This window comes from Protopterus annectens, chromosome 8.part1, assembly GCF_019279795.1.
Source record: "Protopterus annectens isolate FY-2018-M chromosome 8.part1, PAN1.0, whole genome shotgun sequence".
Classification (NCBI taxonomy): domain Eukaryota; kingdom Metazoa; phylum Chordata; order Ceratodontiformes; family Protopteridae; genus Protopterus; species Protopterus annectens.
Window position 1 is genome coordinate 242,443,542 of NC_056742.1, and position 23,966 is coordinate 242,467,507.

The 23,966-nt window shown below is 40.2% G+C and overlaps 1 protein-coding gene across 1 annotated transcript in view; it reads right to left on the reverse strand.

Annotated features, from left to right (window-relative positions):
• PHAF1 (phagosome assembly factor 1) overlaps positions 1-23,966 on the reverse strand; it is a 1,784,739-nt gene that overhangs the window by 419,051 nt on the left and 1,341,722 nt on the right. The window lies entirely within an intron of this gene.

Genomic DNA, 23,966 nt, shown 5'->3' on the forward strand with positions numbered 1-23,966 from the left:
AGGTTCAGAGAATAAGAAAATATAACTTCAAATAAACTGGACATAAGTGCTCCTTTTTTAGCAATTTTCTATGACATTGGAAGACCACCATTATGATGTTTAATGTCTACTAATTAAGAGTTAATCAATCATGGGACAGTTAAAAAAAACAGAAGCCAAAGCTGCAAGAGCAAGTACTGAATGGCTGTCAGATAGTCAAAGATGATCATTCATTTTTTTTTTTTTACTAAGCTTACAGTAAAGGAGAAAATCAAGAAGTTCAGCACATCATCCAAGGACTAGCAATGCCTCCCATTAGGTATGTTTTTCCTACATATTTAGGGTGACTATGTGCAATCACCTATACAGTCATCTAGACTGGTTTTAAAAGCTGTCAGAGAAGTCGATAGGGATGACTGCAATTAAGGATACAGACAACAGGTAAGAGGGGGCTGGAATTTATTGGAGAAAACTGGCAAAGGAACCAAGGTATTAGGAGCAAATAACTAGAGAGGGAAAGAAGATAGAATAAGAAGATGCCAAGAATTTATTTGGACTGCAGGTTAGAGATTGCCTTCCCTATCAGGGAATGATATCAGAGTATATATCGGCAAAGAGAAAGAAATAGGGGGTCCTAAACAAAAGACCAACACTGGTAGAGTTTTTAACAGAATCTAGAACAGAACGTACCATTAAAAAAAGAATAACTAGTAGAGCATATAAAATATTGCATAATAACTATAAGAATCAATCAGAGGAGGTTAGAAAAGATTGGGAAGAGCGACTGGATAAGCAATTCACAAAGAAACAATAGGAGGAGATATGTACGTCTCCTAAATATGCAACAAAATCTAGAAGATTTAGGAATTTTGCCTGGAAATGTTTACATAGATATTTTTATACCCCAAACAGATGCCAGAGAATTTTTCCTCAGGCAGACAGCAAATGTTGGAGGTGTGAAGGGGAAGAAAGTGGTAATTCGGAACATATTTTCTAGGAGTGGAATAAGTTGTCAGACTTTAAGGATTCCCTGCAGGATGCATTGTTGGAAATGCTGGGTAAGCAGATTGGTCTGACAAGGGAGATGATTTTTTTGCACTATGATACAGAATCCGAAATGCCTATATATGGTAAGGCCTTGCTATGTCTAACAATGGTGGTGGCCAAAAAACAAATTACTAGAAAATGGAAATCAAAATCTAAACCACCTATATTGGAAGAAGTGAATATAGTAACAGAGATAAAACAACTGGAATTAAGATATTTAGTAAAGGGGAGGTGCAAACTATATAGGTAAATTTGGGAATTGTGGGAACAAGGGAGGAATGAGGTTTAAAAGTTGGCAGGACTTAAATGAGCTATGTAATATTTGAGTGAAAAAGATTGGGTGCATTATAAGTGATGTAAAATGCTTGGAACTAGGAGTGTGTCGGTGTGGTTTGCTTTGATTTATATAAAATGCATGATTGCCTATGTAGTAAGTAATGGTTTAATAAAATTGTTTCCTGTTTAACAAAAAGGCAAGAATTGAATAATGTGTGTAATGTTATTTAGGTTATATGATACATGGCAATATATGCCAAGTATAATGTTTGTTACATTAACATAGTTTAATTATTTTCATATGAATGTGAATCTGCCTATGTCACAAGTGATGACTCAATAAAGGTGTTTGAAAAAAAAGCTGTAAGTATTCTGCTTGATATGCAAGGGCTGCCTATTCCAGAAATGGACATACATTGCCTAAGGTACCTGTTACATCACCTCATGCTTTTGATGTGGTAGAGTGGGTCTGTTAAGTTTCCAGAGCACATTTGGTTTACTGCTGGTTTTATTTAGGCAAAGGAGTGGAAATTGTGCTGGGTCATTCATAACAACGACTGCTAAGCAGAAATCATCCCTCAACAGTCTGTATGATACCAAATAGAGGGGCAGGGCTTTTAGTCTAGCAATGCAGCTAAAAGTACTGAGACCTGAGATTTTTTTAGTAGGTAAATACTGAGGCCACTTTAGGTGGTTGAGATGTTTATTAAGATTATGTGCTGAAATTGACATTATATTCAGTGATGAGCACAATAAGGAATGCATAAAGTGGGACAATAATTTCTTTGGACCTTGGGGAAATACCAAAAATAAGCTGTGCAAGGTGATAAGATTTTCTAACCACTAAAGCTGTGCATGGTGGAAGGATTTTCTAACCACCACAGAGCTACATAAGTGTGATACCTTTAAGTGAAATCTGGTAAGGGGTAGTGAAGATCATGGCATCCTGTTTTTTTCCCTCAGTATTCTGGCCTAGCAACTCTTGGAATTCATGGATGTACACCTGTGGAAAAGTCAGATATGTGAAAATAAGCAAATTGCAGTCCATGGGCTGGCTTGTAGCTATTACGCTAGATATTTGAAACGTGTACTTTACCAGATGTAGAAAATATTACAGCAGTTGTTAGGTCCAGCCCTTGCTAGAGAATATGAATATCAGAATAGGATTTGATAACTTTTCCCAGTTTGCAACTATCAGCACAATTAGTTAGCCATGGTCCCTAGATATCAGCTTTCATGCTAGCAAATATAAGGCAAAGAGGAGGGGCTCAGTAACTAGCCCAGGGACATGGCTAGTGATATTATTTTGTCTAGAGCAAATACTCACACCCTTGACAGCATTGGTTCTGTCAGACAGCCAGCTACCTACCCAGTGAACTATGCATGGGTTAATGCTGAACTAGGAGGGTTTATTAGTAATCTCAACATGGTGGATAGTGTAAAACACCTTAGCAGGATCCAAGTAAGCAGTGTGGACTGCTTGTCCCTTATCCAAGGCCTCAGTAACCTTTTCAAAGAACTCAGTCAAGATGATCAGGCATGATCTGACCATCACAAAGCTGAACTCATGTGTATCCACCGATATAAGTTAATTTATCTCACTGTTTATTAGTTCAGCTATAATACATTCCACAGCCTCTCAAATAGTTCAAGTGAAACTAAACAGGCCTGCAATTCCCAGGACCAGTAGGATCACCACATTTATACAAGTGCACCAAAACATTTGTTCATGGTACCTTGGGACTATAACCAATGAAAAGACTCCAATTGAATAGTTGATTGGGGGGGGGGGTTGCTAGATGGGACTTCGCAGTAGATGTCCATTGATACTATCAGGATCTGGTATTACAAGTCTTAGAAAGTACCAAAAGGACTTTGTCCAAAGTGATTTTGGAAGTGGAGATGTGAGGAAGAATGTGGGGACACCAACAGGATTGTGGGTGGGGAGAAGTTGAAAGAAAATCTAAGCTGTCAGCAAGAATACTAGCAATGCCCTTGGAGTCACAGAAGGTGTTACCATAAGAGACAAGTTCAGCACAAAACCTTTGGTTACTTCAAAGCTTCCCAATGTAGCTGAAAAAGGTCTTAGGGTTGTATTTTGATTTAGCTGCAAACTTAAGTTAACTGTCAGCCTTGCATTTCACAATGATACTTTTCAGGGACTTACCTGTTTTAAAAGCTCAGTACAGTGATGAAGAGGACAACACTTAGAGATAGCCAAGAGCTTTTTTTTTTGTTTTTTGTTTTAATAGTGTTTGCTGATGTGACACACACATCATATGAGTTTAGTTTCAAACATAGCATATACCTTGTAAAGATTCATCAATACATCTATGGGAGAAGGCAGCAGTCTCAAATACCAGGTTTACTGTGGGAACTACACTATTTGTGATTATCAAGAAGACTCGCAAATAGTAAGTTATTACCTTTGGAGCAATCTCTGAATATAGAGGAGTTTTCAGGAACCACAAGGCATGCTTTCTGTAAGTAGGTCACAGCAAGATGCTTAGAATTTACCAAGGAGGGGTGACAAGTGAGTTGGTACAATGGAAAAAAACATTATGTTTGATAGTTAACTTTTCTAACTGGTTAAGGTATTCTGCATGCTCTACAATAGTTACAGGTAAAGATCTTTAACTGACTATAATGTAATAATTGAGTACAACTAAGACTTCATACAGTTCCAGATTTGCATCATGTGGAACCTGGCAAGAAATAATGGGGTCAAGTGTAAATACAAATACTCCACCACTGTTGCTGGTAGATCTGAATGCATGACAGGCATTATATTCTGGACCAATCAGTGTTATCACTATCCAGGAACTAGGTTTCTTTAGTTACAAAATCATGTCTCTAATGGTAAGAAAGGCCTCCAAGTTCAGAGATTTTGTTATTTAGACTTCTGGCACTCAACAGCACTACACTGACATTACCTGAATTGGAATTCTATACTGTAATGTGTATCACGTGAACTCTGCCTAAAAAGTCACTGTGGGGTAGCAACAGTTTAGATAGCATATAAAAAATAAAGGGTAAAACATTAAGGCCATTCCTGGCAAAGCAGTGGTGGTGACGGTGATCATGGGGGGGGAGTCTGCTGACCACTTCATCCCAATACTATGGACATGCACACACACCGATTTCCCTGTAGAATTACACCAGTTTGCTAGCCAAATATTTTATCCTTAGATTCGGGTGCCATTCTTCAATCTGGGTAAAGATAGAATGCTACATAAAGGCAGGAGGAGCATGCCTTTTTCAAAAATTTAACTGGAGAGCTTAACAATGTCTCTGTGTCTCTCTCTCAGGATAAATTGGCAGAGATAATTAATCAACATGGGCAACTGTATTGTAAATTGTATCTGGACCAGTGTAGGGAACTGATGACATTCCTAATCCTTAAGCCAGAGACACAGAGAGAGACAACTTCCACCTTAGCCTTTGCTAACCTTGTGAGTGCTGTATCTGTACGCCTTACAATGGAGTTACTAATAACTAGGGCACTTCTGGGATATTCTGCAGATGTATGAAACAGTAAGGATACAGGTTTACAGAAGAGGTGATTTCCACTGACAGTAAGTGCAGGTGTGGTGTTAGTATCATTGCTACATGGCTCAGACAAACTAGTAGAATGTCTAAGAGGCCTAGGAGGCTTAAGCAAGGATTTTTTATTACTGCAGCATAAGCAGGAGGAATGTTGTGGTGTTGTTTACTCACCATGGGTGAGATGGAGAGACTATCACAGGTAACACTTAACAGAATTTACACAAAACATATTGGAGAAATTAGTGCAAAACATTGATAATCAATGACACACAATGTGCGCCCAGTTTAGTTACAAGAGGAAGGAATATCAATTCTGAGTGAGATTTTGAGAACAACTGGTTACACCTGCAATTATCTGTAGGTACTTTGTATTCTTGAGCTATACAATGGGAAAGATAAAATAATTTAATTAGTTTAAGGGGAGTGTCTTCACAAAAACATACTTCTCTTCTTACCAACAACAGTTAATGAAAGAGGAATGTGAATTTTGTTTAGCAAACGGAATGGACAGTTTAACAACCACTAGGGTTTAAGAACATAGTGGAAAGGTGGGAGAATTCCTCCTAGACAGGAGTCTGTTTTATGGCATAGGCTGTTCGAGTGAGCTGTCTCACAAAAATTCTGAATGTTTTCTTTTCCCTTTAAAAAAAAAAAAACACTAACCTCCAGCTTCTCCCTTAGCTCATGGGTAGATCACAGGTAATTACCATCCTCTTATCATTATCATAAACAGACACATCTTTGTTTTTCTCTTTAAACCAGAACTTTCAATCCATCCATCCACATCCTCTTTTCCCCCATTTTTCCACATGGGGTCAGTGGTCACCAACAGTGACAATCATCTAGAGCTTTTTGGATGACTAGCCCTTCTGCAATTGTACTTCCATACCACTCACACACAAGCGTACTCACACCTATGGCCAATTTAGAGTTTTCAGTCCACCTACTGCATGTCTTTGGAGTGTGGGGAGGAAGCCAGAGCACTCAGGGAAAACCCACTCGAACACAAGGAGAAAATGCAGATGCCACACAGAAGGCACCCCAGCCAAGAATCGAACCAGAGAACATCTTGCTGTGAGGCAAAAACATTATTCGCTACTTTAACATACTGCAATAAAAACACACTGCAATCAAGCAGTAAAACAAACCAAGAAATTTGTTTTCCTCATGCAACATTCTATTCAACAGCAGAGGCTGTTCAAGTTAGGGTTGCCACCTTTTCAAATGCCCAAAGTGGGACACTTTTTGTAGAAATGTCAGATTTTGCAGGCAAAACATACCCATGGCCTGTACAAAAGACAAAACTTCACTTTTTTGCCAGAATAAAAGCTTACTCTTGTAGCATTTGAGTTGCTTATGCTATTTCATATAACATTTAGGGGTTTCAGATAAAAAATAATTGTTTTATGCAACTATTAAAGAAAACTTAGGAAATATTTTTGTCCTAAAATACCAGGACATTTGCCATTTTTTTTAATTTTTTTCGCAGGACACAACTGCCCAAAGGACTGTCTCTCGCAAAGTAGGACAGGTGGTAACCCTAGTTCAAGTGAACAAGACAAAAAAGTTTTTGGTCTCAGTTTGCATCAATATGGTACAAAAAAAGAGGACAAGAAAGAGAAAGATCTGAGAAATGCAATGACAGATCAGTACCAGGCATGCATCAGCAATAAGAAAGGATTAGTCTGGTCCAAGGAGTCTTGATACAGACTGGATTAATGGATTAAAAAAAAAAGTGGGAGATAAACATTGAAGGGACACCAACAGCAGAAGGGACATTCCAAAGTAGGAGACTGTCCCTGATCAGATGACATACCTACTTCCTTACCTTAGCTAAAAATATGTCTATCTTTATCTATATGTCTGTCTATATGGGATTATATAATATTATATTATACAGTATTATGTTGTATTTCGGCTTTTCCCGGTTAGGGGTCGCCACAGCGGAACTCCGGTCCGCTAATGATTGGCAGTAGATTTTTACATGCCGAGTTGTCAGCTCTGATGCACAAACTTCAACGAAGGCACGCCCATTCACGCATGTCTCCACAAAGAAAATGCTCTAGCTGAGAATCGAACAGGACAGTGTCTTACTGTGAGGCGACAACGCTACCGCAGCACCACCACCGCAGTCTATATTATATAGTATTATATAATTTTATATTCCATAATATTAGTTTATATTATACTATACTGTATTATACTATATTATCATCACTACACGAAACAGCAGGCAGCCAAATACCTAAAGGATGGGCTAAAAGACAGGCAACACAAATTGTGCAGCAGGGTGAAGTCTACTGGTTACACAACTGGACACAAGAAACCGAGGGAAGAAAATACAATCATATGAGAATATTCCTCTCCATCTGTGCTGGGCAGACATCCACCAAAACCTTAAAAATGTCAGTACATTCCCTGTACTCTTTACAAACTGAGTTACACTTCCTGATATCAGCTTTGTTTTTCTCTTCAAACCAGAACTTTCAATATGTAGAGAGATTGTGGAGGGAGGACCTTCATACAGCCATGACTACTCCCTTTGAAAAATGGAACCCTGGGGCCCATAGGCTTCCACTTCTGGTTGTGCTGTCATTTCTCTTTACACTGGCCCTTTTTACCCTTTGCCTGCTTACCTTAACCTTGCCTGTTATGCTAGACACTAATGGGAAATTCCTGTTATACCCTGACATGGTGAGAGTGAAAAAGTTGTTTTAATGATTGCATAGTCTTCTTCCTCCCTCCATCCTTCTGAATACTTCAGCTGTAGGGATCCCAAAGGGCAGGTCCTTATTATGTGAGGCACTGAGGAGTTGTACTTTATACTACTACTATGTAATAGGTTGAAGTCTCAGCCAGGTATGTCTCCTAATCTCTGACCCTATAGTTGCCATCCTGGATACTGCATCAAGAACATCACAGTCACATTTTACAAAGTATTTAGCCACATATATAATAGCCTGGGTAAAGTCCAACAACTTCATCTTCAGATCCAGAGGCCTCCTGAATTTTCCCCTGGACAATGACAGCAATCTTAAACTTAGTCTTGTGTATGACCGTTAATGGCTCTGAAGGCCATAGTAGTGGCTGTGTAAACTTTCTTCCCAAAGATGTCAAGCACTCTGCTTTCCTTATAACACGAAGAAGAGTTGGGATTAGTAATCAATTCAAACCCCTTTTCTAGATCCACAGACACCACTGCTAGATCTGATATAGGATAACTGCAAGATCATTTATGGGACTCCTGGACTCCATAAAACCTGTCAGGTTTTTTAGGGTCTGAGGGCTGGATGCCAGGTTCCTTGGAGGCAGCCAAGAAGGCATCTGATATAGCCCCCTAAGACAAGAGGAATTGCTACATGTTTAGAAGTATCCAGGATCATCAAATCAAAGTACCTTTTCTGGGCATCTGATACATCTTTGGGTTCTCATCTGAAGTGATCTTTCATTTTGCAAAATGTGTTTCCAAATGAGATTTCCTATATACGGGAAGTACAGAACATACCGTGGATACAAAAAGTGTACACACCCCTGTTAAAATGCCAGGTTTTTGTGATATAAAAAAATGACCACAATAAACAATTTCAAAACATTTCCCACCTTTAATTTGACCTATAACCTGTACAATTCAATTGAAAAAGAAACAAATCTGTTAGGGGAAAATATATAAAAAATAAAAATCATACAATAAGCTGGTTGCATAAGGGTGCACATCTTTAAACTAATACTTTGTTGAAGCATCTTTTGATTTAATTACAGCATTCAGTCTTCTTGGGTAGTAGTCTATCAGCATGGCTCATCTTGACTTGGCAATATTTTCCCACTCTTCCTTGCAAAAGTGCTCCAAATCTGTCAGACTGCAAAGGTATCTCTTGTGCACAGCCCTCTTGAGGTCACCATACAGATTTTCTATTGGATTTAGGTCTGTACTCTGGCTGGGCTATTCCAAAACTTTAATTTTCTTCTGGTGAAGCCATTCTTTTGTTGATTTGGATGTATGCTTGGGTTGGGATCATTGTCATGTTGAAAGGTGAAATTCTTCTTCATCTTTAGCTTTCTAGCAGACGCCTGAAGGTTTTGGGCCAAAAGTGACTGGTATTTGGAACTGTTCATAATGACCTCCACCTTCACTAAAGCTCCAGTTCCAGCTGAAGAAAAGCAACCCCAAAGCATGATACTGCCACCACCACCATGCTTCACCATGGGGATGGTGTTCTTTTGGTGATGCAAAGTGCTGTTTTTGTGCCAAACGTACCTTTTGGAATTGTGGCCAAAATGTTCAACCTTGGTCTCATCAGGCCATAACACATTTTCCCACATGCTTTTGGGAGATGATGTATTGTTTTGAAAATTTTAGCTGGGCCTGGGTGTTTTTCTGTGTAAGAAAAGGCTTCCGTCTTGCAACCCTACCCCATAGTCCAGACATATGGAGAATACGGGAGATTGTTGTCACATGTAGTACACAGCCAGTACTCGTCAGAAATTCCTGCAGCTCCTTCAGTGTTGCTATTGGTCTCTTGGCACCCTCCCTGACCAGTTTTCGTCTTGTCTTTTCATCAATTTTGGAGGGACGTACAGTGCTTTGCAATGTCACTGTTGTCCCATATTTCTCCACTTTTTGATGCCTGTCTTCCCTGTGTTCCATGGTATATCCAATGCTGTGAAAATTTTTTTGTACCCTTCTCCTGACTGACACCTTTCAACAATGACATCCCTTTGATACTTTGTAAGCTCTCTGTGATCCATGGCTTTTGCTGTAGCAGGAAACTGAGTAAATGTCTGGAAAATCCTGCTAGGACAGCTGAACTTTATCTGGGGTTAATCAGAGTCTTTAATTGATGGCAGGTGTGTACCCAAGAAGACTGAATGTTGTAATTAAAACAAAAGGTGCTTCAACAAAGTATTAGTTTAAAGGTGTGCACCCTTATGCAACCAGCTTATTGTACGTTTTTTATTTTTTTCCTAACAGATTTGTTTGGTTTTCAATTGCATTATACAGGATATAGGTCACATTAAAGGTGGGAAAAGTTTTGAAATTATTTATTGTGGTCTTATTTTTTTATATCACAAAAACCTGGCATTTTAACAGGGGTGTGTACACTTTTTATATCCACTGTAGTATTATCAGTGTCCACATAATACCTTAAGGAGGATGACATCTTGACTACACAATCAAGTTCATTCTCCTCAGTTTTTAAGGAGCCAGGATCCCTCTGAGAATGGGCTATATCTTTCTTTTAGCAAAGGACTGAGCTGCATCTTACTGCAAGTTCTGCAGGACATGCAGAACTCAAGAGCCAAGGAGATCCATTCCTGTAGAGCAGTCCTGGTGGAGGTTGGAACCGAGGACCCCTGCCAGTAGCCTAAGGCCAAGGGAACTACAGGAAACTTGGTAGGGCACACGGTTAATGCTTGAACTTTTCAGATGACTTGGCAAGGGAAGCCACCCTGGAAGTATGGACCAGGGGATGGAAGTTCCAGAAATCCACTTCTGAACAAGGGATACCCTCAGGAGGGGAGTTATAGGAAGGGGATGTCTCATTATCCCTGCCTTTCTCATGCAAAAGAATCCTGGGTTCTCTTCACATCAGCTTAAGCTCATGTGACATCTCACACAGAGGATAAGTGACAGACATGCAATGCAGGTTTTGAGTGACAGGACCCTAGTGCAGGGAATAACATGCACAAGAAATAGCATTTGCTTACAACAGACCTACGCAGAGGCCTCCTCTGGCACTACATTTTACTCCTGGGGAATGTACTCCCACATCTACAAAGTCTCAGTGGCCATCAAACAGCCTATGGATTACTACATGCCCCACCAAAGCACACTCTTTTTTAACAATATCCAATATATACAGTCAACATATTTGATAAACTTCAAAACAGGGAAAACCGAAAACTAACACCAAAACAAAAAAGAGAAAACAAAGTAACATTTTTAGTACACAGTAGTTTGCTATCTTTAGTGAAAGTACTTCTAAAACAATCAAAATACAGATTCTGCCATTCATTCTTAGAAAAAATATGACAACAGATTAGTATTCTGGTATTAACCTTTTTGCTGTTATGGTGGCCTAAATTATTATTTTTTCATTACACTTATCTTGGATGTCTTGCTTATCAAAAACTACCTTCTGCCTATCCTTATTTTTATATTTCATCCATTAGACAAAACATAGTACAATCAAAACAGACGACCACTTGTGTGCGTATCACCAAACTATGACTCAGATTACTAAGCTTAATGGGAACTTAGAATGAATTAAATATAACCTTAATTACCAAATAATTGCCATAACAATCATTCAGTAGACAGTGACACTTGAATGTATTGCATTTTAAGGCATCATCTATGTCCAAAAAAGATTTATTTGTATTTTTAGTTTTGCGGTTGGTTGTGTTATCATCCTTGTATAAACCCATCCTATATTGAAATTGTACGTGTAAATTTTGTCTTTTTTTTTTTTGTTTGCTTTAACGCTTATTCTTTGTACATTGCCTTACCTAAAGCCTGGGTCATGCCTGAAAAGGGTCATTTGGCCAGTGTGCTTACCAGTAAACAACTTCAAATAAAATAATACATAAATAATGGGGAAATATGAATTGTGTATAATATTTTAAAATGAAATTATCTACTATACACCGAAACATGCTTCTATTTCATGTTTTGATAATTAGAAAGCCAATGTTTTTCTTGCTTGTGCCAGCAACTTAGAGTTTCTACTCCTTCAGAATCTCAAATTATTTAACACAGCCCTAGCAATAAAAATATTTAAAGAATTTCCATATAGTAAATGGGTTTAATTAGGAAGGGTTGAAACAATTACAAAATTACATTGGCTAGGAAATGCTATACCAGTATGCTAAAAAGACCTGATTAGCAGCATTTGCTGAGTTATCTTAACCATTACAACACTCGATACCTTGACAGAAAAAAGTTACATTCTGTAAATAAAAACATTAAATAAATAAATAAATAAATAAGCACAAACATTTCACAAGATAAACTATTCCCAATAAAGAAAAACACTGCAATGTCACATTCTGTATCTATACCTGTGTTGTCAGTTTTATATATGTTGTAATTGGTTTCCAACATTTCTTGAGGGAGTGGTGTTTATATTCAGATCCACTACCTACAGTGCTGCATACCAACTCCTACCACACTATCTCTGTCAAAAGAGCTTGTAAATGATAGTTTAAGTATAACATATATATATAGATAGATATAGATATATATATATACACACATACATATACACACACACACACACACATATTCTTGAAATTAGTTTACTCCAGTTCATCACTTTATGAGCAAGTGTGGTATCAAATGATGTATTTTTTTTTTTTGCAAAGGAGCATAACCCTGTGCTTCCCATATGGGGGCCTTGCCCCTTGCTTTACTTTTCTCACTCCAAGGATACGCCACCTTGGAAAGAGAGCAATCACTAACAACTAATATAGCCCTTGTCTTGCTGTTTCTCCAAGGTGCACCCATCCTGGCCTAACTACAATTTACTAACATCGGAGTATCAAAGTCTAGCTCTAAAAAAAGCAAGTACCAACTTAAGTCAAAATCCCCAAGCAAGTGTGAAATGAGTTAAGGGGAAACAAGCATATGAGATTGTAAGCCTCTGAATTCTGTGCATGGAAATTTGTGACTTTATGAATCTGACATAGGATTAAAATCCAGTGTTAGTCCACATCTAACAGAACTACCACCCTTTTGGAATTTTCAACGTTATTAGATATCCTACTATATCTTGACATTCTCCCAAAATTGTTTGAATACCATGTCTGGACTATAGGATTTCACCATCAATGGATTACTACATGTGTCTGAACTACTTTATTAGTCTGGTTTATGTTAACATCAGCTACCAGGTTATCTAAAAGAAATAACAATGGATTTATGTCAAATTCAAACAATGCAGCTTGTAGGGGACACCCCTGTCTTATACCTACTATGAGCTAAAAAGGTCCCATAAAAACTACCAGGAGGTTTAACCTACGTACGTTTACGTATTTTTTTTAATAATATGAAGAGACGCTTCTAGAATGCTGTAATTGCTCAACACTCTATATAAGAAGGCATGAGTTAATACAGCATGAGCCATTGATACAGTTTGTTATGTTCAGTGTAAACCAAAAGCATTTTCAAAGAGTTTACTACTAGTTCTCATTAATTTTCATGAGAAGCATTCACAGTAACTTGGAAAACAGGATGTCTTTCAGTGAGGATAGTAACTTGCTATTTGCTATTTTTACAATAATTTAGACATAATAAAAATCTACATGGTAAACTTTATTACAGTCTTTCTTTTGTCTTATTAAAGACACACCAGCATATTTCAAAGACAATAAGATACTGTAACCTGAAATGGCAACATCTGGCAAAATTCATTAACATTTTATAAAACTGTGGAGCCAACTCATTTACAAGGCATTTATAAAACTCTCTGGAAATGGTAACAAGACAAAAAGCTTTCTTGTCTTTCAATACTCTTATTCTCTTCTAGTGTACAAGTCAAAGATGGTTGGTCTCTTTGGGATTAATAACTAACCACTTGTCAATGTAATGTTCATTATTCGTCTGTAGTTACAGCACATTCTAAAGTATTCATAATCAGATTTTGTTAATAGTTGCAGCAGTTCAATTTCTACATTCTCATAAGGCTTTACAGAATAAAACTAACTTTTAGTAACAAATTTTCAACATTGGATCACAATCAGTATGCCTTGGCTGTATAATAAAGAAAACAAATGTTCATCACTTCTACTGTTGCAGTAGTCCCTAGCCTATATGGGTTGTTTCCTGCACTGGAAACAACCAGACAGACTGAAAAATCTCTGGCCTTCCCTTCAACTCCTTCACTCTGACTGCTGATTGGCTAAACCCACAGAGTGAAAAGCTTTCTTCAGTACTTTCTTGCCAGCTCAAAAATAAGCATCTCTTGGGCTTCACAGGAGTGGCTATCAGCTAAGAGCTCTATTTCTGGCAGATAAGTCCTCATTGGAGAAACTTCCACTGAGAAATGATTTCCCCTTTAAATAGATAGGATTTAATCTATTTGTTTGAGTAAAACCAGATATTTTTTCAGCCAAGAGTGTTTATTAATGTATTTGGGGCAACTTTTTTGAAAAATTATGTACTGCTTATGTAAACTTTGAATTTTGAGGGACAAAAAAAAGTTTACGAAGTAAATGGCAGGACTGTGCGTGTCAGTGGAATGTTTACATTCAATTTGTGACAACCTACCTGCCATTTTGATTCTGTCAGTGTGTGCATGAACAGTATTGACATGCTTTTATTTTTTTATAAGTTAAAGGATGGGAGAAAGTGTTAGGAGTTTAAGTGTGCTGCTTGTGAACACTCAGTGACAAATGACCTTCTGACCAACTTGCTCCAGCTTCGCTTACAATGCTTGGTGCTTCCTCCCCTGGTTACAGCATATATGCTCTCTCTGTTCTAGCTGTTTTTTTCACCTGTAATATGCAGAAAGTAAAACAAAAATTACTTTCTAAGGCATCCTTGCTGTTGTTAAAGACTCAGTCTATGCCTCAGCCGATAGTGTGTGAACCATCTGTGACCACTGGTTGTTCCTCAGACCACTCAGTTCTCTCTGTCTTCCTCTGTTGTAGTCCTTTTGGTCAGCATGACCTTTGGGTTAGCTACATCTTATTCAGCTGTTTCCAATGTCCAATACGGCATGGGAGGACCATCTTCTCTAGGAACTTAAGACACATTTTGAGAGACTCATCTCATGGTAAACACAGCAAGAGACCATTAGAAGGGGCAGATGTCCCTCCTTTGAGTTGGTCCTCTTTGGCTGGAATTCCAATTAAGCAAAAAAGAAAATTAAACATTGTTCTTTTGTTGAAGTTATTACTTCCTTGGTTAGACAGGCATTACAGACAAAGCCTTTACAGATGAGCATTTCCTGTAAAATTATTCTGATGATTCTGACTTTGACAGAGATAGGGCTTCTTGTCCTGAAGATTCCCAAGCCAAGCCGTGTAACTGTGTGGAAATTTTTAATTCTTATCCTCCTGTGAAGGATTTTTCTTTTAGACAGACCATAGCAAGGATGAATGATGCATTTTTATGGTAACAAACATGCTTCCCTGAACTGAGAATATATATGTTACAAATGGATATACCTCATTCCTTTCCCATCCCTCCTGTACTGCCAGACCTGAAGGAAATGTTGAATGCTGCCTGTACTCATCCTGATACCTAGCAATAAGTCACTAAAAAGCAAATAAGCTATAGAACGCATCTCAGGCTAATAATGTTTTCTTTTCTCACCTAAGATCTGATCCAGTGCCATTTTAACTGTCTCTCATGCTGGCAATAGGCTGGTCTTCAATAAGAATCCATCACCTACTGATAAAACAGGTAAAATGTTGGGCCATAGAGGTAAGAGAATGTTTTCTTCTTCCACTTTATTCTTCAGAACTATGAACTACCATGCATATATGTAAAACTGATGATTGGTCATATATACAATATGAAGGAATTGGCTTCCACTCTTCCTACAGGAGAAAGCTCTTTTTTGAACCAATCTGTTTCTACCCTTTCTCAGGTAACTGAATATGCTTTGAAGAGTGTGCATGATGGTGCAGATACTGTCTATGGCCACTGCTACAATGTTGAGAAGCTATGCTAGGATACATAAACAAAAGTTTGCTTATGAGGTTAAGTCTGAATCTTTGGATTTCGCTTTAGATATTGTGGTACTGTTTTGATTCCTCTGCTGCACAGTTTCTCAAACAAAATAATGAAAGAGGGAAACTGACTCAGTTAGTTTATAAGACATTTCATGTACCTCAATACAAATATAGGCCTCTCTCTTACACCTAAAAGGCAATAAAGCAAAACCAATCCTTTTTTGGTAAACAAAACACAAAAAAGAGATGTCTTTAGGGTACCAACAAAAAAGGGGCTTGTTTTTCAGAAAAAGGGATAAACTAACAGTAAAGAATGATTATGCCAGAATCCCTTGCTCTCTTCCGTCTCACCATAGCCAATATCTCTATAAATCTGCTCCAAATACCGTCTCTCAACATTTCCCTTTACCAATAGATTGTTTCAGACTCCTGGGTGTTAAAAGTGGTGCAGAAGGGTTACAGATGTCAATGGATGCAAAAGCTTCCTTTCAGGATAGCTTCTCCCCAACTCCGAACAAAAACAGAATTTTTTCTCAGTTTCCTTAGCCTTTACTCACCCAGTGAGTCACAGAACCAGTGCCTTTACCTCAAAAGTATGTTTCTGGTACCAAGGAAAGAGGCCTTCAATTCTAAAAATGTAAGCGAAGGTTTCAAAGTGTCAATCTTACAGAGCCAGTTGTCCAATATTTCTTCAAGAGTTACTTGGAACTTTAGACCTAAAAAAATGTTTATTATACAATGACCCACCCCCCATTAATATTCAAAAACGTGCACGCTGATTGGTCAGTGTGCACGTTGTAAATCAGATTTATAGTAATGGAAAAAGGTCCGGTCGCCCGGACTTTTTCCATTACTATAACTCTTTTTTTACAGCAATGGAGAACGCAAGATCTCCGTTGCTTCACACTGTCTCGCTATGTTAAACGAGTTTAACATAGCGAGACAGCTTTAAAAAAAGCAACTGAGATTCTCTGCTGCTTTTTTTAAAGCTGTCTCGCTATGTTAAACTCCTTTAACATAGCGAGACAGTGTGTAAAAAGCAACGGAGACCTTGCTTTCTCCGTTGCTTTTTTCAAAACTGTCTCGCTATGTTAAATGGGTTTAACATTCAACATAGCAAAACAGTTTGTAAAAAGCAACGGAGATCTTGCTTTCTCCGTTGCTTTTGCCCACAGCTCTTATGTATTGTGTAGGCATATGCATGCGCAGTACATCAGAATTATACAATGCCATTATTTAAGAAAAGTAATTATTTTTTTTTTCTTAAATAATGTCATTGTAGAATAGCAATAACCCACTTCTGGGTGTGAGTAATGCTGGATTTACCCACGGTTCGCCCTCGTGACCAAACCACACCAACCATGGGTAAATCCAGCATTACCCACACCCAGGCGTGGGTTATTGCTATATTATACCACATTCCCATAGCCATAGGCTTTGGGAAATTTCAAAGGTTGTCTGTTTCTTGGTTACATTATCAGTTCTCTGCATTACTCATTGGTTTATCTACATTTCCAAGAGTATTTACAAAATGTCTAGCCCCAGCCATAGTTTATTACAGACTAAATATCATTCACACCTTTCTTTATTCAGACAAAGTACAGTTGTGTACACTTACCATAAATGTAGATGTTCGAGTGTATTCACTGTTGCAGTCATCACATTTGGGTTATCCTGCCAGTGGAAGCCCTCAGTCGGCCCGAATACCAAAGGCTTAGTATTTCTGCGTCAGTTGCCGTTGCTCAAGGACTGACGTCAGGTGGTCAGTGGTATAAAAACAGGCAGCTGACGCCATTACAACAGTTTTTCTTGCCCTGTCAGGAGCCCCCAATAGGGAGCTAAGTTATGGTGGAAGAACACCACCAGTAGAAAGTAAATACCAAAATTTCCTTGTAAGGAGAGAGAGAGATACAAAGGGGGATGGAGGGAGGATAACCAGGACTGCAAAAGTGAATACACTTGAACATCTACATTTATTGTAAATGTACACAACTGTACTATGTTGTTCGTGTTTCACTGTTGCAGTCATCACATTTGGTTTGATTCCCAAAGCTGATGAAAATGGTGGAGTCAAGAAGACTGGGGGCTGGCTAGGATGCCCTGTAATACTGCGGAGGCAAAGCCTGCCCTGGATTTGGAGAAGATAGGCAAGTGGTAATGCTTGGTGAAGGTATGAACAGATGCCATATTGCAACCTCCAGTATGTCCCTAGTGGGGACACCTCTGAGAAAAGCTGCAGAGGTGGAGGTTGCTCTGGTGGAATGTGTCCTGACCCCTTTGGGGGTGGTTTTCCATGCTGTTTGTAGCAGAAATGAATGCAGTGCGCTATCCATTTGGAGATTGTTTGGATATGGCCTTGCCCTCTGCTCAGTTTCTCTGAAAGATTTAGTCCTGTCAAGGTAGAATCTGAGCTGTTGGTGCACTTCAAGAGAGTGCAGAATTCTTTCCCCCTTGTTTTGTGGGTTAGGAAAAAAGGTGGGCAAATGAATAGATTTGTTGAGAGCCACACTGGACGCCACTTTAGGCATGAAGGTTAGGTTAGTCCTGAGGGAGACCCTGTCAGCATGAAAAATGACAAAGGGCTTGACAGCCATAAGTGCTTGTAGCTCTGATACTCTTCTAGCTGAAATGATGGCCAGAAGCAAGGCTGTCTTCCAAGAGAGAAATTTTAACTCTGTTGAAGCTGCAGGTTGAAAGGGGGGCAGGGTGAGCTTTTCCAACACAAAGTTAAGGTCCCATGCTGGGGTAGGCACTCTTCTGGGTGGCCTTAAGTTGTTAGCCCCTCTTAGGAACTGTTTCATGAGAGGGTGTGAGAAGAGAAAAGAGGAGGCTCTGTGCTGAAATGATCAGGGATGGCAGAGACATGAATTTTAACAGAAGAGAAGGACAGACCCCTGTGTAGTAGGTCTGCCAGATCATCCAGGATGAGAGGTAGGGAGGGCTGTGCCATTCTGGCTCCCTTAGCCTGGATCCAAGTGCAAAACATTTTTCACTTGTCAGCATAGGATTTTCTAGTGCTGGGGAGTCTGGCCTCATGTATAACATCTAGAGCTTCTTTGCTTAGGTTGGCAAGCTTGAGGAGAGGTCAGGGAATAAGCAAAGCTGCCAGATTGAGGGTCTGCAATTGGGGATGCATGAATTCTCCATTCCGCTGGGTTAGGAGTGTTGGGATCTGAGGTATGTGCCATGGTGGCAGGGGTGACAGGCTGTGCAGCAGTGGGTACCAGTGCTGGCGTGGCCAGTCTGGAGCAATCAGGATTGCCCTCTGTTTTTCCTCCCTTATTTTGAGCAGTACTCTTGAAATGAATGGTAGAGGGGGAAATGCACAGACTGAGAGGTTTACCCACCAGAAGGATAGAGCATCCACTTTCCATGCTTTGCTGTGACGTTCCCTGGTGCAGAATTTGCTGAGCTGATGATTGGAGTGGGAGACAAAAAGATCGACCTTTAAAGTGCCCCATTTCTGGGTTACAAGGGCATATGTTCTGTGGTCTAGCTGCCACTCATGTGAGTCTAGCAGGTTTCTGCTTAAGCTGTCTGCCAGTGTGTGTAGACAGCCCGGCAGGAATTGTGCTAGCAGGTGTAGTTGCATGGCTGAGGCCGTGTGCCAAAGGGTCATGGTGAGCCTGCAGAGAGGATAAGAGTGAGTCCCTCCCTGCTTGTTGATATACCACATCACTTTGGTGTCATCTGTTTTGATCAGTAGAGGCCTCGGGGAGAGTAGGAGGTCTGAAAGTTGTCAGGGCGTGCAGAACAGCTAACATCTCTTTTTGGTTGATGTGCAGATGTATTTGATTTGGGCTCCATTAGCCCTGAATGCACCTGCCATAGTCTGATGCATCTGTGGTGAGGGACTGAGCGGTGTGGGGTTGTGAGAAGGGAAGTCCCTTGTTGTGGTCGCATGCTGCTGCCCACCAAAGAAAAACTTTCCTTAGACAAGGTATCATTGGTATAAGAGTTTCCAGGTCTTGAGAGTGCTGACACCAAAGGCTTTTTAGGTACCACTGTAGTGTCCTCATATGCAGTCTGGCATATGGAATGAGTAGAATACAAGAGGTCATGAACCCTAGAGCTTGCAGTTAACTGGGTTCTGGTGGCTAGTTGAGAGAAATAGTCTGTCAGGTAGGCTTGCTTTTCTGGAGTAAGGAATGCCATCTGGGATGCTGTGTCCAGGCTTGCTCCCAGGAATACAATTTTTTGTGTGGGGACTAGTCTTGATTTCTTTTCATTGATAGTATACCCCAGAGAGGTCAGTAGGTCCTTTACAAAGCTCAGGTGCTGTAGCAGCTTTTCTTGACTGTCTGCCTGAATCAGGCAGTCTAAGTATGGGTAAATTTGAATATTCCTTTGTCTGCAAAAAGTAACTAAGTATGAATAAATTTGTATATTTCTTTGTCTGCAAAAAGCAACAGCAAGAGCCACACATCTTGTGAAAACTCTGGGAGCAGTAGATAAGCCAAAGGGAAGCGCAGAGAACTAAAAGTGCATGGATCCTACCCTAAAATGTAGGTATTTCCTGCATGATTCCCTGATTGGGATGTGTAGGTAGGTGTCTTTTAGGTCTAGGGTGGCTAACCAAGCATCCCAGGAAAGCATAGGTAGAAGTTGCTGGAGGGTGAGCATTTTGAATTTTGGTATCACCAAAAAGATGTTTAGAATGGATAGATCGAGGAAGGGGTGCCATGTGCCCTCTTTTCTAGTTACCAGGAAGAGTCTGGAATAGAAACCTTGACCTATCTGTTCTGCAGAAACATGCTCTATTGCCCTCAGCAGGGAAAGGACTTGCTTTTTGGCCTCTGACCACTGGTTTGGAGGAAGATCTGAGAACCCTTTTGGAGTTGGCAGAGTGTGGAAATAAAATCTGTATCCCTGGGACACTATGTTGAGGACCCAGCAGTCGTTGATAATGGTGGCCCAGTTGCTTGCGTGGAAGGAGAGTTTTCCTCCTAGGGGCATGAGCAGGTGGGCAGAGGGAGGGGGTGGTAGTGTAAAGTCATTGTGAGGTCTTACTATATGGGGGTGGCCTTGCACTCCCTGTTTTTGTAGAGGAGAAACTCCATTGCTTAGATCTCTGCATTCCCTGGGGCTGCTGCTGGGTGGGTCTGCTTCCCCTGGGTCTGGGCTGAGTTGGCCTAGAGGGGGCAGGAAAGGACCAGTGCTTGGAGGGGCAATGCCTACTGAACCTTGTTGGATGTACCTGTAAGAAGTCTTTAACTGTCTGCATAGATTTAGCTTTTTCTTCCATCTTTTTTAAGACCTCTTCTGCCTTGGTGCCAAATAAGTTGTCTTTGTTCAAGGGTGCATCCAATAATTTGGATTTGACATGGTCTGGCAAGGTCTGTTCCTTAAGCCAAGCATGCCTTCTAAGGACAGAACCAGTGACTACTGCCCTGCAAGATGTTTCTAGGGCATCAAAACCACATTATAAGGTGTGCTTAGTTAGTTGACTTGCAGAATGCATTAACTCTTGTAACTCTATTTTCTGCACAAGCTGGAAAAGAAGGTATTTTTTGTTTGAGGAGTTCCATGGTATGCTGCTGGTATTTTGGCATGTGGAATTGACAATTTAATGCTCTAATAGCAAGAGTAGCAGAAGTGTATACTTTTTTACCCCATCTGTCTAATGCTCAGGAATCCCTATCTGAGGGGGTGGGACTCTTAGCGGATGTTGCTTTGATTCCTTTAGGTCCTTGAGAGATGACCTCGGTGTCAGCAGTAGGATTTTTAAAAAGAAATTTGTGAGAGTCAGGGACTCTAATAGCTGTCAGGTTTCTTGGGAGCAGGAGGGAGGGTGTCAGGAGTCAGACTGGATTCCATAAAAACATCATCCACAACATCCAGGACAGGAGGAATGGCCAGAGGTCTGTGCTGTGGTAGATCTAAGAATTCCCTGAGTCTCTTTTCTGACTGAGGATAGTCCTGACATTCCCATTGGAAATGCTCCCTTAAAGTATGTAGGGTTTCCCCAAAGGAAAAGTCCTCAGGTGGAGAGGCTGAAGGGATGGATTCCTCTGCATCAGAATCCTCATAAGCAGAGAGAGGCTGCATATCTTCATATTCAGATGCATCAGAGTCATTTGACTCCTGTTCAGATCAAACCACTGGAGACAAGTCTCTTTCTTTTGGAAGGGGTAGCCTGGCCTCCCCTAATAAGCATCATAAGCTCTTCCGCCATTTTAAGCATTTGAGACTGAGGCAAGGAAGCAGGTGCCTGAGCTTGGGTCGTCGTTTTTTTTTGGGTGTGGTTCATACCCTGGGCCTTAAAAACTCAGTAGTTTTTTAAAGAACTGAAGACGGGAAAGAAGTCGTTGGTATGTGTTGAGCATCGGTAGTGCGAAGTACTTCCTTGGAAGCCGGTGCCTACTCAGTGGCTCCAGACCCATCCAAGGTAGAGACATCCGCAGGATCCTTAGTCGAAGAGGAGCCTCGCGCCATACCGGACTCCAAAAGGATCTCGGTAGCGGCCTGCAAATCCACAGAAGTGGGCATCAGGGGCTGTGAAAGCGCCTCACTGAGGACCAGAGAACTGACGACTATCTTAACAGAAGCATCGTCGGCAGTTTTGGACCTGTGCAGTTTGTCTCTGTCCTTATCCTTACGTTTTTTCGGAACATTGGTAGTTGGAAGGCTTACCGAAGCCATATCGGAATTCGAGGACTTAGAGCGAAAATCTCTAGCTTCAATAAGGGCCCGATGATGTAGAGTTCTGGTGTTGAACAAAGCACAAAAGCGACACGGTGGTGGATGTTGTGGTCTGGGCTTAAACAGGTAATGTAGTAAGAATGGAAATCTCGGTGTGGCATTTGTTTTCCACAGGCGAGACAATTGTTAACTTTTTCTGACATTGGTTAAGGCAAGAAAAAAATGATCCCCAATGGGTACTTAGCTTTAGAAGACTTAAACTTCAGTTCAGAAACGAAAACTCAGGTAGCGGCTGACCAGCACTTGTGCAAACTGCTTCTGCATCAGGCTCCTTGGCAAGAAAGACTGATGTAATGGCGTCAGCTTCCTGCTTTTATACCACTGACAACCTGACGTCAGTCCTGGAGCGACGGCAACTGACGCAGAAATTCTAAGCCTCTGGTATTCAGGCCGACTGAGGGCTACCCCTGGCAGGGTAACCCAAATGTGATGACTGCAATAGTGAAGCACGAAGAACATCTTACTTTGCAGAATCTTTATCTAGATGTCGAGTCATTAACATGAGCTATATGTCTCTTTTCTTGATTCTTCTCTTCAAAAGTCCTTTTTAACCCAACAACGTGGATTTTTATATGGAACTTTTTTCCTGAGCTTCCCTAATCAGCCTCAGAGTTCTGCAAGAGAATTTCTCAAGATCCTAGGGTTCATGACTTCCAAAATGGTTGCACACTGAGAAACAGCTTGTTTCTAGTTCTCCCAGTGTGAAAACAGAAACTCAGCAGAGAAGGCCAGTAGACTTGTGTTTATGGGTAAATTTCAGTAACTTGCTACTAAGTGCACTGCCTAGATGCCAAAAATAAAGAAACGCAGAAGACCTGGAAAAAATCAGCTACAAAAAAAGTGAGGAAGAAACACTGACTGGGGAAAGTTATGCAAAAAGTAATGCAACCTTCAGACATGACTTCCAATAACCTACAGGAAGATACAAGACAACTGCATACAGACCTAGTTAAACTAAACAAAACACTGATGGAGTATATCAATACAAGCAACAAAAGGCTGGAAAAAAATGGAAGAAGCTTTAAACAGACATTCGGATGAGATGATAAAGCTGCAAAAATCAGAGGTCGAAATGAAAAGACAGTCTGAATATGACAATGCTCAGGAGGAGAAGTTTCACAAAATAATAGAATTAGAGGACAGAGCACATAGGGAAAACCTGATATTTTCAGCTATACCAGAGAAGCTGGAAGGAATATACTGCATTAATTTTATGAAAGCACAAATAAGCAACTGGACTGGTATTCCACAGCAGGAGTTGTTAGTTGAAAGGGCACATCATGTGCATGCTCCAAACCTAGCTATAAGAAAGCAACCTAGACCTTTAAAAGTAAAGATACAATCCTACCAGCAGAAGGAGTTGATTCTGACATAGCTGTGGCAGAAGGACAAAATACGAAAAGTGGGAGACATCAGAGTGTTTTCAGACAATGATTACTCACTGTACACCAGGCAGAAGTGGAGTAAATTCATTCCACTATTCAGGGAATGTCGAGATACAGGTGTGAGATTCAAACTACTGTATCTAGCTGTCTTTAAAATATTCTTCCCTGGACGGACAAAACCATTTTTTGATGAAGTGCATGCTAAAGAGGAAATACAAATGTTTGCCCAAGAAAAAGTGAGCTGTGAAACAGCAGGAGTTTCTGCTTCTTGTTCTTCTACTAAAAAAGACCACAGAGAGACTGTACCTGTGAAACCTCTTCCAGTATTTCAACTGAAAATGTTGGCAAGAAGGA